The sequence below is a fragment of the Metopolophium dirhodum genome, chromosome 5 (assembly GCF_019925205.1).
Source record: "Metopolophium dirhodum isolate CAU chromosome 5, ASM1992520v1, whole genome shotgun sequence".
Lineage (NCBI taxonomy): Eukaryota > Metazoa > Arthropoda > Insecta > Hemiptera > Aphididae > Metopolophium > Metopolophium dirhodum.
In genome coordinates, this window is record NC_083564.1 from 23,530,351 (window position 1) to 23,545,056 (window position 14,706).

The 14,706-nt window shown below is 31.6% G+C and overlaps 1 pseudogene; it reads left to right on the plus strand.

Moving 5' to 3' along the window:
- The first annotated feature begins 4,141 nt into the window (after window positions 1-4,141).
- LOC132945657 (uncharacterized) lies at window positions 4,142-6,188 on the plus strand (annotated as a pseudogene).
- The last annotated feature ends 8,518 nt before the right edge of the window (window positions 6,189-14,706 follow it).

Sequence of the window (14,706 nt, forward strand, 5' to 3'; positions counted from 1 at the left end):
ATTTATACTACCGCGCCCGGCTATTCATTGGAGTATACACAGACACATTTATAATATATTATTTAAACCAACCACATTATAACTATCACAATAAACGTAGTCATACAGTACAGTTGAATTTATGTTCTATTGACTTATGTGTGTTTTATTCTATGTGTTTATTTTTATTTTTGGAATTTGCAGTACACTGCCATTATTATTGTTAAATATTTTTCCTCGCTAAATAGACACAACAAAGTAACACAACACAGTTAACTATTTAGGTGACTATTTTACCGTGAAGACCATAAGAAATTGTCCTATTAAAAATACAATTAATAATATACAATATCGCGATCAAAATCAATAGTTTTTAATCTATACATATAAAACAATCGAAATTTGGTACAGGGATAAATTAAACCTTGAGGAAAATTGTAGATATTTGCCCATTTGAATCTCTACAGGACACTCCTTAAGTAGAACCAAATAGTTCAAGAATTTGAAAACATGGTTTTTAAAAATTCCAAAAGTTACAATTTGAATAAATTCATTATTAAAGGATAAAATAGGGGTGAACATGCTTTGTTCATCACCTTATGGCCTATATATATATATATTTGTATTCATAGTTTTCGCCATAGCTATACCTCAAATATAATAATTGTTCTAAGCTAATACTGTGCTATATGGTTTATATATTATACTTACCCATCTACTATTTTTTTCATGGTTTACTTGTTGATGACGTGTTCATAATATGTAATGGATGTTATTCTGCAGTTCGACAATATATAAAATGTATTATAATATAATTAAAAAGGGCAATCGACCATTAAACTATAGCGAAATTGTGACTGGCAATTTAGACGGACTTTAAAGTTAAAGTTCAAGTAGATCTGGCAAACACTTTAACCCTATATCGACGCTACTTACTGATGTAGTGGTGCCGTCGAAGGCTATGACAATATAGTAAGTCTTTATGAGTTATGACTGATCAGGATTCACACAATAATAATTACGTCATAATCCTCACTGAGGTGTACCTAAATTGCCGATTCAACACGCCGTGTGACTAATTTTAAAATTCTGACCGGAGCAATGAATGGTTTTCCGGTTTTTCCCTTGTAATACAGAAAAAAACAAAAAAATTGAATGTTTTGTATAATTTTTATAGTTTGAAAATTATTCTCTACGTTTTTTCAAATAAACACCATCTCATAATATTGGTATATCCATGTGCTCAGTGCTAGGAAAAACGTTCATGTTCGACTTGCAGCAGGTGTCATTTTTATAGCATGAAAATTAAATTCATTTAAATAAATAATTTTGATCATTTTAAAATTTGTCGATATATTATTATCTTAATTAAAGTGCATCTCGTTTACAAAAATAGAGAATTTTATTGACTTTTTATATCATTATGGTACAATAATAAAATTAGTATAATATGTGTTGTTTATTTATAATTGTGTTGAAAATATTCGTATAAAAATTACAATATATTATTTAAAGGAAAAAAAATATCTATTAAAATGTTAACCTGAAATAAAAAAATAAAAAGTGAGTGCTGGGACACCCGGTATAGTAACGAAGTTTCTTTTCCAACAAATATTATAGATTACAAATACATTTTAGTGGAACCATTCAAAATAAAATTAAATATCAATAAGTAAATGTACTTATTTAAGTTAATGTGAAAAATAAATGAAAATTATTATTGTTACTATTTTATTGCTATTATATTAATCATATTCGATAATCTAAATTACAGGCCTGTGATAACTGAAATTTGATACGTATGTTTGTGATGTAATTTTTTCCAAATATCTTGAAAATACTGCATCGGTGCACTATGCTGCATAGTGGAGTAATTTCTTGTTGTAGATTCTGCTGGATTGTTTATCATATTATGTAAATTGAATGTGTCCATAAGGAAAGTCTTAAAAGTTTCCGATTTCAGATCTTTGAAAATTGATGTTAAAGTCACCAAATTGTTATAATTTATAAATAATAATAATTATATAAATGCATAATAATATGCAGGTCTTAATACGCTGTTTCAATTACTCGCGTTATACCCGTTTTCCATATCCATACCAAACGCGACGCACAAAAAAACAATTTCATGAAATACAGCTGTTTACGCGTCATGCAAGGAGATTATAATATTATGTATATATATATATAAGATGTAACCAAAAGTTTATGTTTTGTAAGGACCGCGGTATAGATTTCAGTGTCTTCTGGTTGTGCATGTGAATACGCGTGGTATACGCGGCCAGCACTTCTGTGGATTTCCACTTTCTCGCCCGGCACTATGGGGATTCCCACTTTACGGTCAGCTTGACGGAAAAATGTCGCTTTCCCGCAACGCTTCAACCGCGGTCGAAAACCATACTTTCGGTGCAGGCGTGACAAAATTGAAAATGGTATATTGTGTGGCTAGGGCGGGAAGTGGTGGTAGATAATAATTAAAATGTGGTTTGGCAAAAAACCATTAAAATTTAAAAAAAATGTGAAGATTTAAAATTATACATAATATTATTATAAAGGTTTAATTAGAATAACACTCTTTCAAATTTCGCACTACACTCTACACTTTTCGTACTACACAAAGTGTGTCGTACTACACACAGTTTTAGGGACTGACTTTGATTCTAAATAATTCAATGCGTATACCTAGTACCAAAAAAGTACATAACATATAATTGTATAATGCTTTCAACCAAATTTGATTTTTATTTAATTCAAGTCCGAGAAGTCTGAATTTTTTTCTTTTGGAATGTTATCAAAAGACATAACGGCAGTTTAAACTAATTATGTGCTGGATAATAATAACAATAAAATACAATATTTATGATTCAAGGTGGTCCAGGTGGTCCAGGCAGATTAAGAAGGGCAAGAGATTCGATCATGAGTATCCTTATCATGAGTCCAAAGACTTTTATAAATTGGAGATCTAGTAATTTGAGCAGTAAAAATTATTAACTGAACGCAAAATGTATTAAAAACAATTATTTATAATTATTTAACATATTATACCAATATTTATTGGTTTTCACTTATAAAGAAAAACCTATAGTTTAAACAACAATTGTAATTAACTGGTGTCAATCATGGCATGCCAGTTTATATTTTTAAATAGATACCTTAAACGATAATATATTATTATAGTATTAAAAATATTAATACTATAATATGTACTAAATACATACTAAAATGCATTTCAGAAACGCCAATAACCTCAGCAGTTGAGGTGTAAATAAAAATAAAATAGTATAATATTCAGTGTTGGGAATTGGGATTAGATTAGTACTTTTTTATCTAGATTATGATGAAGATAAGATAATAAGATAAACAAATTATTTATATAAAGATAAATCCATTTATATCAAAATAAAAAAAACGCTATATTTTTCTTAATACATTATTAAATCAGACTTTTTAAGAGAACATGTTAGCTAATACTTGAATATGATTTAAACACATATAATAAGTTTAAAGGGGGGACGAGGTGGCCGAGCGGTCTAACGCGACGGATTCGGCACAGCCGGTCTGAGTTCGATCCTCGACCACCGGGCGGCATTTTTCTCCGTGCAAGTCACGGTTTCCGGAGAACAAGTGCTGCCATCCCCCCACCCGGGGAACGGCAGAAACCTACGGTTGCCCCATTAGAAATTCTGCCAAAACACAACACACGTGTATCAACCTACCCAATATAAAAACCTACAGTGCCCTCCCCCACACCCAATGGCCTATGTTGCCGCGGGTTACCCCCCCAAAAAAAAAAGTTTAAATTAATAATTGCCATAGACATAACTATTATTGAAAACTACTGAAAAGTATAAATAAATAATTAATACTATAATAACACATTTTTTAAACTAAATATTTATATACTTTATATTTAATACTTATAATGTTATTATTATAATAAATAAAACATGTTTGATTTGAAATCTAATTTAACTTCATTCATTATTTTAGTTTTGAGCTTGTATAACAATGATGTGTAGGTATTACGATATTTGTTTTCATCAGAACTCGTTATAGGTATGTAATTAGTTTATTCTTTAGACAATAGCTGTACAATGTACATAGATATTTTTTATTATTTATGAAATGTACACGAAAATATTACATTCATTATTTTTCTTTCATGGGTTCATTTGCAATAAACTTTTACAAAGGTAATTACATAAATTAATATAATATTAAAGTATATATATTATACACTGCAGTGGCGTAGCAGTGGTCCCTCAAACCCATTGACATTTTTTCATTAAATATTTGTTTTCAGCTATCGGAATTTAAAGTCAAAGAAAGTACGTCTATATTATTATTTACTCAAAGTTAAAATGTATAATATGTGTGGTGATAACTATTATATTATTATTTCATTAGATCGAAAAAAATTCTTAATACTAATAATTTATAAGCTGTCTAGGTAATGTTGATGAACTATTGAAGTTAGTAGCAAACGAATCTGTTTTGATTAAAATTGGAACATTTGAAATTTGAAATTGTTTGGTTTTTATTCAATAAATGTCATTAAAATAACATAAAATGTTATTCGTTAGGACTTAGGACATAAAGCTTAAATTTAATGCAAGGTTCCTTATAAGTTGTTACAATAGCCATAGCCAGGATTTTTTTATAAGTATTTAAAGTTCAAATTTTAACAAAATTGATAAAAATCTCGACAATTTGCAAATTATTTGTTTTAGTTCGATTTGTATAGCTGAGAGTTGAAAATTAAAAACAAGGATTCTCATAAATTTTTCATAATGCAACCAAAAAATCTAAAAATGATGTAAGCACAGTTACTTTTTATAGACATTTTAAGTTCAAACTACATAAATATAACAAATAACAATAAATTACAAAACCAAGAATAACGATGTTAGTTCTTTTTTTGTAATTTAAAAATATTATCTGTGGGTACTTGAGACTTTTAGAGTACATAATTATACCATATACTATATAGTATATACACAATGATATTTTCAAATGCAATTTTTTAGCAAAAATTAATTTAACCTACTGTAGTACCTAATAGTAAAATAAATGGTAATAGAAGTAGTAATTACCAATTATTACTTCAATTACAATAATATCATAAAATGTATCAACTTAGGCTTAATATTATAGGCTGACAGTCGTCAGCCATAGATTATAGAATAGTTTTTCGTATACAATTATTACAAATTCAACACATACATTACAATGACTCTCTAGACATCTAATGTACAGCCAAGCGTTCACTTACCCGCTTTTTTAAATGTTGCAATACCTAAAGTAGTTTTACCACTTTTAGGAATATACTTTGCACATGGCTGTAAAAAATTATATGGAGGAGATAAACAGGGCGAATGTCTCAGAAAGAAAATTCAGTTGTACGCCGCCTCCATGTTCATTTATAACTTATAAGATAGAAATCAATCGTTTTGTGAGATTTTTTTTAAACAGCACCAAAAAAAAAGCCGATAAATACCTTCAAGGCGATAAAATGATAAAATCCATCGATACGAAAATAGCGTGCGAAGTAAATGATAACTAATAAACTAATATTTCAAATTATTAATATAATGATTATCCTTTTTGGACTATAAACTATTGTATTGCACCGACAATACCAATTATTTACGATAAATACTGTACCTCGTGTAGTCACGATGTCTGTATGTATGTATTATAATTTATATAACTACCTATATATTAATGTCGTATTATTATTGTTTTTTTTTTCAGATAAAATTTTCGCAAGATAATAAAAACATTTTTTTAAGAACAGCAATGAAATTAGGTATGGGTACTTCTAAATAAGGATAAGAGTTATAATAATTGTGTTGGTGAATTATTGCCATTTGAAAATGATCTAAAAGAAATTGATTCATACCCTGGTGAAATTCATTATTTAATAGCCAGAGCATAATATATAATATGGCTACCAAAATAATTATTTATCGGCTTTAGATGACCATCTACGTTAGGCACGCAAAGCAGAAGTTGTTAACTCAAAGATAATACTAGATAAGATTTTTTTGTTGCTATGTTTTTTGAAAGTCGCATTCCGTAACCCCAAACAAGTCCTTGGACCCACCTCCGATTGCGATGCTATAATATTATGTTTTAATAATAGGCACACTGGTAGGTACGCGGTTCAACAAGTGCCTGCGGTATTGGAGTTACAAGGGTTAAGTTAGGAGGATGATAAGGGTGTGTCGCAAGTGGTTACGGCTTATGAATTACGAGATGGTATATTGAGTTTATGTTGACGTATTATTATTTTCTACTCTTCTGCAGGTCAGTGGACTATCATGCCGATATGCGTCATACCACAATATAAACTGCAGAATAAAACATTTAGGTATAAGGTATCTACCAATTATATTAATTTTAAACACTAAGTTTTAATCGCTAGTCCGTCATTATATTTATTATTTAAATATATTATATTGTATTCAATATTATATTATTGTGACTGAATTTTTTTTTAAACTATTTTGTGTACCATTATAATATTGACGGACGTACGGCACATTTCGACCACAACGGCGGCGGGCAAAAGTCTTTCACAATTGATTCCATTAATATTATAACGCACCGCTTCCTTTATAGTTTATAAATATGCTCTGCGAATATTTTTGTTCGTCGTAGTGGCATCGCAGAATTTGGTCCGTACATGTATACAACAATAATATATAGCGCGAAGAAGGCAGGAAATCCTCAGTCGTTGTCGGTGTCGACAACAATATAATATTTTATATATAAATATTGGTACCTACACGTATCTACCTTAAGGACTAATCGCCAAACTACTACTGGTATTACACTGCGTGTGCGGGTGTGGTCGGCTTCTTTACCCACCTTTATACCTTTACCCTTCCCGGTCAGTGGGTCTTAATAGAAATAATTTTTTGTACCTCAATTCACGTCAGATAAAGGTCAAATTTTACTACCGCGCCCGGCTATTCATTGGAGTATATATAATTGTATATATACATATACAGTATACACACACACACACACACACACACACACACACACACACGCACACACACGCACACATATATATTATATAGACGAAACACATTATAACTATCACAATAAACGAAGCCACACACTACAATTGAATTTATATTCTATTGACTTGTATGTGTTTATTTTTGGAATTTGCAGTACACTACCACCATTATTTTTAAATACTTTCCGTCGCTTAAACGACTATACAATATATAACAATACAGATCGCTATTTAGATCTATGACTATTTTACCGTAAAGACCATGAGAAATTTATTGTCCTATGAAAAATACAATAAATAATTTACAGTCTCAGAGTAAATATTTTTTTTAATTCATAGTATTATAATATCGACGTACCGACTGTGCATTTTAGGTTACAGAACATTGTAGCGATGTATGATTTTTCAATGTTAACATCACACTTCAACGTTACCAAAACATCATTTAAACGGTTTAGTTTTACAAATATTTTAAGTTTATATGTAAATATCCCAGAAACATTGACATAAAAAAATTGTCAACATCTTTGAAGCAAGATTCTGTAACATTACAACAACAGCGTATAGTGATGTGATGGACAATGATTTATAATTTGACTACCTATATACCTCGTATACCTACACTTATTGGTTTCGAAAATTAAAAATGAAATTAATATTATTTCTTTGGTTTAATTAGCATTAAGATGTAAAAGTAAAAATAAAATAAAATTTTATTTGAGATTTCTCTGCTCTGAGGTTGATAATTTATTAGGTACGATAAGTTCGGAGTCGACAAATTGCGTCCCCAAAAAAGGTCATAGGAATAACTACTCTTAAGCTATGTAAATTGCAACCTGTTACTTTAAAACATACGCAAATTGCAAACCGGGTATATTTGAAATATATGTAAATGGCGTCCTGGGATATTCCAATTTCCGGTCGGTTCATTCAGTTCATCACACCCAAACATATAAAATTTCATTGACATATAAAAAAAACGTGCATTGTAATATGTGTATCGCATTGAGAAGCCAGGAAAAAAAGCGAAAAAATGATTGAAAAAGAAACATTTATAGGTACATGACAAAATGTATGAATTGCAAGCAAAAAAAATTACTTGATTAGACTATGGGCGGGAATCGTCTTAAAATGTCTTACCTGTTTCTATTAATTGAAAATTTTTAATTCTTAATACATTTTTTAATCATACACTTTACAGACATTTTGTATATAGCCCTAAGTCTGAAAAATGTGGAGGGAAATATTGATTTATCAAAAAAATCCTTATAGGTAATTTACGTATGAGCAAAAATATTTAGGTAGGCGTACGTAAAAATTATACCCAGGCTGCAATTTACGTATGTATAAAATATACTCGGGCCGCAATTGAGAATGACCCGTTTGGTTCAATCCAGCCCTTCCCCCCTCCCCCCAATCAAATGTTGGGTCCCTGTACTAAATGTTTTTGAGGGTCCTATACAAGACTTCCAATAAAATACAACTCATTGCAAGCGATATTATAATATACATTTATATCATAAAATATTATTTAATAAATTATACCTATCGAAATTTCAAAAATGACCAACTGATTTCAACGGGCCCCTAAAATAGCCGGTCCCCTGTACTCCAAGTTCAACACACCCCCCCCCCCCCCCCACCACCACCACCACCCTCCCGCTTGTTGTGACACTGTGTATAACATATAAATACGCATTTAAACGTTGTATCGATGTGAATCAAAGAACAATACCAGCGATATGAAATTTTAAAATCAAAACAAGTTACAAGGATCATAATGACCATTCAGAGTTTGTTATTCTATAGTAACTTTTAACCGTCAGTAATTGTAATAATTATTACATTCGCCAAATGCCGAGTCACCGGAACAACAAAAACATTTGATAAAAAAAAAAAACGTTTCCCCTAACAACTATATACTTTATATAGGTATATAATATTATGCAGTTTCTCTTGTCGATAAGAGGATATATAGGTATATTATTTTTTTTATCACGTACCTACATTGTTTGTGAAAAAAAGGGTCTGGTTACATTGTTTCGAGGTATTAATGTCTGGAAAATCCTTTTTAAGTCACGCGTTGGGGACAGACCAAGAAACCGGTAAGCAAACAAAGTCCCCTCCTCTTTTGGAAAAAAAAAAAACAATAATTCTAAGTCGACTAAATATTTTTGTCAGTGACTATGCGTAGTATATCATAAATAATAATATATTTCCTTCGATATTATTTATCGTTCACACTTTGATTTTGAAACATTGTACACGCCTACCTATACATCGACGGAATTTCTAAGTAGAAATAAGAAATGAAAATAAATAAAACACTTATGTACCTACTAACTGTTGGTAATGATGACTGTAGAAATTGTACGCTCTCGGATGACACTATATACCGTAGAGTACGATACCTACGGAACAGATGGTGTTTATATTTATTTATTTTTTATTCGTACCTATATAATATATAATATTATAATAATACGAATTTTATTTTGGGAGACAGCAAATGATATTTACACAGATAACACTGGGCATGTCATAATTGACGTTAAACTGTGCACCGGGTACACCGAAAATTTGTCACCCATGTTATTATATTATTATGTTCGGTTTGAACATTATTATTATTATTACTATCGTTATTATATATATATATATACCTATCCCGTATATGATGTATATACAAGGTGCCTGTATAGAGTCGCCGAAAGAAAAGCGAATAATAAAAATTCCTCGGGTATTATTTCTCTCGGACACGGGGTGAGGTACTGCGGAGGTACCTACCCTATATATGTAGAGGAAGAGGGTTTGTGCTATGTGATTCGCTCGGGCGAGTTTTTATATGGAAATTTAGGATATACCCGACGGCCCCGCGGTCGAGGAATCACAAAGGCTGACAAAATAATACTTCTTAAATAGACTCCGCGACACCGACGTGTGTGTATTATTCTGTGGTGTATTTACTTTTGTCATTGTCGTCCATATTATTATATTTTTGCCTCTCTCTTTTCCCGATCTTTGAAGCGCGGGTGACATTTTGGCCCAGATGACTATCGGTTCAGCTGCGCGCGTATTCAGATTTTTGCACGATTGTACTTGACGGTATATAAGATATAAAATATAATATATATATTTGTATAGGTACGCGCAGACTGTATATATAATATAATGTTATACGTAGGAAGTTTCGTTCCAGTATCTATCGACTATCGTCGACCAGCTGCGTAAAAGTCTTATTTTAATATCATAATATCACAGTATTGAATACACATTTTATGCGATATTGTCTATACAGCACTACTCTATATAATATATTGTAATAGTTCTCACTTGAGAACATCTACTTAATGTATACTTAGCGAATTCGACTTAGACTGAGGATTTGAAAATCTCAAATAGAAACCAAAACGTTGAACTTAAATTTTTTTTTTCGATATTTTGATTGTTCAATTTCATCATGATAATATCATTATAATATAATATGCAATAGTATATTTTTTATGACTTAAATAGCAAGTCAAGACGTCAAGTTTTAAAAGCAAAATAATATTATATTTTATCCCCGACCGCGACAGTATAATATTACATGATATACGAATATCATACCGGTATAATAAATATAAGTAAACTATAATTGTTGTACCTAATTTTATTATTGTGAAATAAATTTAGTAATATTATTCTATTAATAGTAATTAACATGGTTATACGTCGTATCCCTTATTGAATTATTTATTTATTTAATTATACGAATAGTAGATAAATAGGTAAATAAATGGGTATATTATGATAAATGATGTAAATGATGTAAATTATGTAATATTTTGATAAATTTCACAACAGAGTTGTACTGACGAATAATACACTTAGGTACGAGGTACCTATGTCACTGAGCCACTGAGGGGTATCGACATTTGAGGGTATCGTTTTGCTGCCATAAAATTATATTTGATATTCATTTGATATTATTCAAGTCTTAACGAAAATTATTTGTTTTTATAGTTGTAAGTTGTAACTTACAGTAAAAAAAAATGTTTACATAGGTTATTACTATTAATCTACATTTCATAACTTAATCTCATATTATAATATTTCATAATATGCCTAATACAATAATATATAATACGCAAAATGCGCATATATTTAGAGAATTCACCGTTATCTTTATTATAATATATAATATATGTTTATCGACAAAACATTTTTGGATTATTCCTATTGTCAAAACTGTCTTCAAGAGAGATTAGTCTAGTATAATATAATTATATTATAATGCATCAAAAAGTGTCCTATAAATAATAAAATAATGTCCGTGGCCATTAACGATTTATGTTACATTCAATTTTTTTAATAATACAGGAGAATAGGGGCGCGTATAACCAAATGACCCCATCAAAGAGAGTCGCGTATATTGGTAGATATATGATTACCAAAGTATCATAAAAATGTATCACGTCAGCATTTTGATTTTTGATGTATCTTTTTTCAGCGATGTCATCTTTGTGTATGTACAATAACACTCTTGAATAGAACAATAAAGCACTATTTAAATAATATAATTAGACTATTATAGAGTGTTAGTATAATTTTTAATCTTAAACGTTTTCATAAAATATAACCGATAAACCTACCTAATCAATCAGTGCTTAAAAACGTGAGTTATACATTATACATTTTCATAATAGTGGGTAGTATACGACGTGTGGGTATGAAATTGTATTTATGTGTTATTCATCATTAATGCATATTATAATGAAACACATCACGTGTATTATTGTGTAAGCACAAATAAATATGCAGTCCAATTAAAATAAAATATGTAATATAAAATACGAAATATTATATTAATAATTAATATGAACGAATAACTCGCTTCGAGAATGAAACGTTTAGTGTGCCGCGGCTGTATATAACATTATTATGTAACATACTATATAGTCGTAATATTATGATGGAGATAATAGAATTACATCTGAACTGAGAAAATGGTTCATTATACACCCATTATGGTGTACAAAGACTTTTATTTTATAAGATAAAAGACAAATTTATTGTAATATGTTTTTGTTGTGTACCCATATACTTGTGCGTATAGTGTAAATCGTTATCGTGCAGCAGTGAGCACGTTGGATATTTTCGACTTAATACTAAAACCGTTGCACCGATTGTGTAGGACCCTTCAAAATTCAAAACAGATTTCAAAGGGGAATTATTGTGTGTTTATCAAATATTGTCTTGACATGTTGACCGCCCCAGCAAACAAATTAGATTGTGTTTTAGACTTACGGCGCACCCCTATATAGTAATCAACTATTTATTGTAAATCGCTTATCCCAGTGGTATTATAATATAATACATATTAATAACTTGCATCTTCAAATTTAGTCTTATAATATATTTACCAAATACACCAATACCTACCCTTTTCCGTATAAGTGCCCGCGTTATGTTTTATACATTAAGCTGTTTTTCGATACCGTGATTTTCTATTTTTGTCTAACACACGCGCGACGTAGGATTTTAGACGGGTTCTTTGCCAAACATACCAATTGGTCTAATGAAGCAACGAGAATTCTGAAAACAGATTTGAATTTGTCATCAAGTTTACTTGAAATCGACTTTCCCACAATTTTGTTTTTTTGATTTTAACATTTTAAAAAATTGAAATAAAACACTTTTTAAATACTCTTTTTTAATATGACGTTTTTAGGAGTTTGGGGGATAATATCAAACATTTGGGGAAATAGATTTCAAGTAGACTTGATGACAAATTCAAATCTGTTTTTAGAATTCTTATCGCTTCATTAGATCAATTGGTATGTTTGGCAAAAACACGTCTAAAATACTAAGCCGCGAGTGTGTTGGACAAAAACAGAAAATCACGGTATCGAATCCCCTTAAGAAGATGTCAGCGCACAATTTTGTTTTCTCTCTCTGACCCACTCTCAAAATGGCAGCTTGAAATGATTCTTTCAAATAATGTTCTCGACGAATTAAGTTTGGTTACCGCGTACTTATACCAAACTATAAATGAAAAACATTTTTGGCATCATTTCTTAAAACATGTAAGATCATCGATGCGCCGATGAGCATAACTAAGCTTAACGACTAATAATTAACATTTCAACAGAAAATTGTTTCAAACATTTCAACAGAAAATCAAACGTTTCTGCAAACCGCGGACCATGTAAAAATGATTCGATCTTTTTTCCCACGCGGATTTCATCCCGTACCGTGTCCTCTGTTGTTTTCACTCGGTGCAGGTACACCTACCTATACAACATGCTTTCACCGCGCATACCTAATGTGGTTTATCTTTTCGCCTAAAACCTGCAATGCGAGGCAACTATATACCCTGGTATACTGACGTCGCGATGACCACGAAGACGAGCAGACAATATGTTATTATGATGTCCTCGAGGGACAATATTTTACGCTGGCATTCGGTACGTTTCGGAATATCCGTGTAAAAATCACTCGCCCTGCACGCATTGTGACGGGCGCGGTGCCTTCCATCGTCTTCGTCTTAGTCGTCTTCGTCTTCGCAGTACCCCCGTCGCAAGTGGCGATAGATCGACGGCGACGATAATATTATATATTATTATTATTATTATTATTACAACCAGCCGGAGATGGTTGATTTCAATGAATTCCGAGGGAAGTCACCAAAAGGGATTATAAACGCGGGACCCGCCCGCCTCGTATACCCTGCGACGGAACTGCGCGCCGCACGGTAGCCGACACAGAGAACAAATAATAACGTACAGATGAGAAGAGTATATGTAATAATAATATTATACATTTATACATGTGTGTATACGAAACGTACGTCTACGTACCTATATAATGCGCGGGCCCATGTTTACAGGTAGGCGTAATAATATTGTGAGACGAGAGAAAAAAAAATCCACGTCAAACCGTTATTAGCGTACGGTCGACCCGAACCGTGTTTCTTTTCTATATGCGACCATGTGTACAGGCGAACGGTCAAAACCCAAGTGCGGCGGCGGCCAGTGAAGACAAATTTTAACATATATAAATCGTATGTATATATATATTTTATATAGAACTAGCCGCACATTGCCGACCCCCCCCCCCCCCCCCCGTCGCCGATTGATAGGATAACAGCAGAATCCGCGAGATGAATCCTAATTCGCGTCAGCCGCGGATCATGAGTATATCTAGGCGAACTGTCAAAACCCAAGTGCAGCGGCGGCGAGTGAAGATAAATGTTAACATATAGAAACCGGACCTCGTATAGGTATATTTATTTTTTTACATAGAACTAGCAGCATATTGCCCCCCCCCCCCCGCCGCCGATAGGATAACTGCAGAATCAGAATTCGGGTCTGCCGCGGTTGGTATTATAAACTTTGGCAAGTATAATATTATAAACCTTAGTAAGTATAATATTATAGTAACTTTTTTTTCGTCTCACCCGAACCAATATAGCCGCGCGCATAAAATATAAACGAATTTGCGGTCATGATGTCAATGTTATTGACGGTGGTTAAGCATGCGCCCTAATAAACAACAGCTGGTCCGATGTAATATTATCTAAACGTTTCTCGAATCGTCAAAATAGCTGCTCGAGTATTTTTCGATTTCGTTGAGGTCTCGCAGCCATGCGCGCTTTTTATACAATATATACAACAATTATACAGCTGTTACCGACGTGCTCTGATATATGCTCA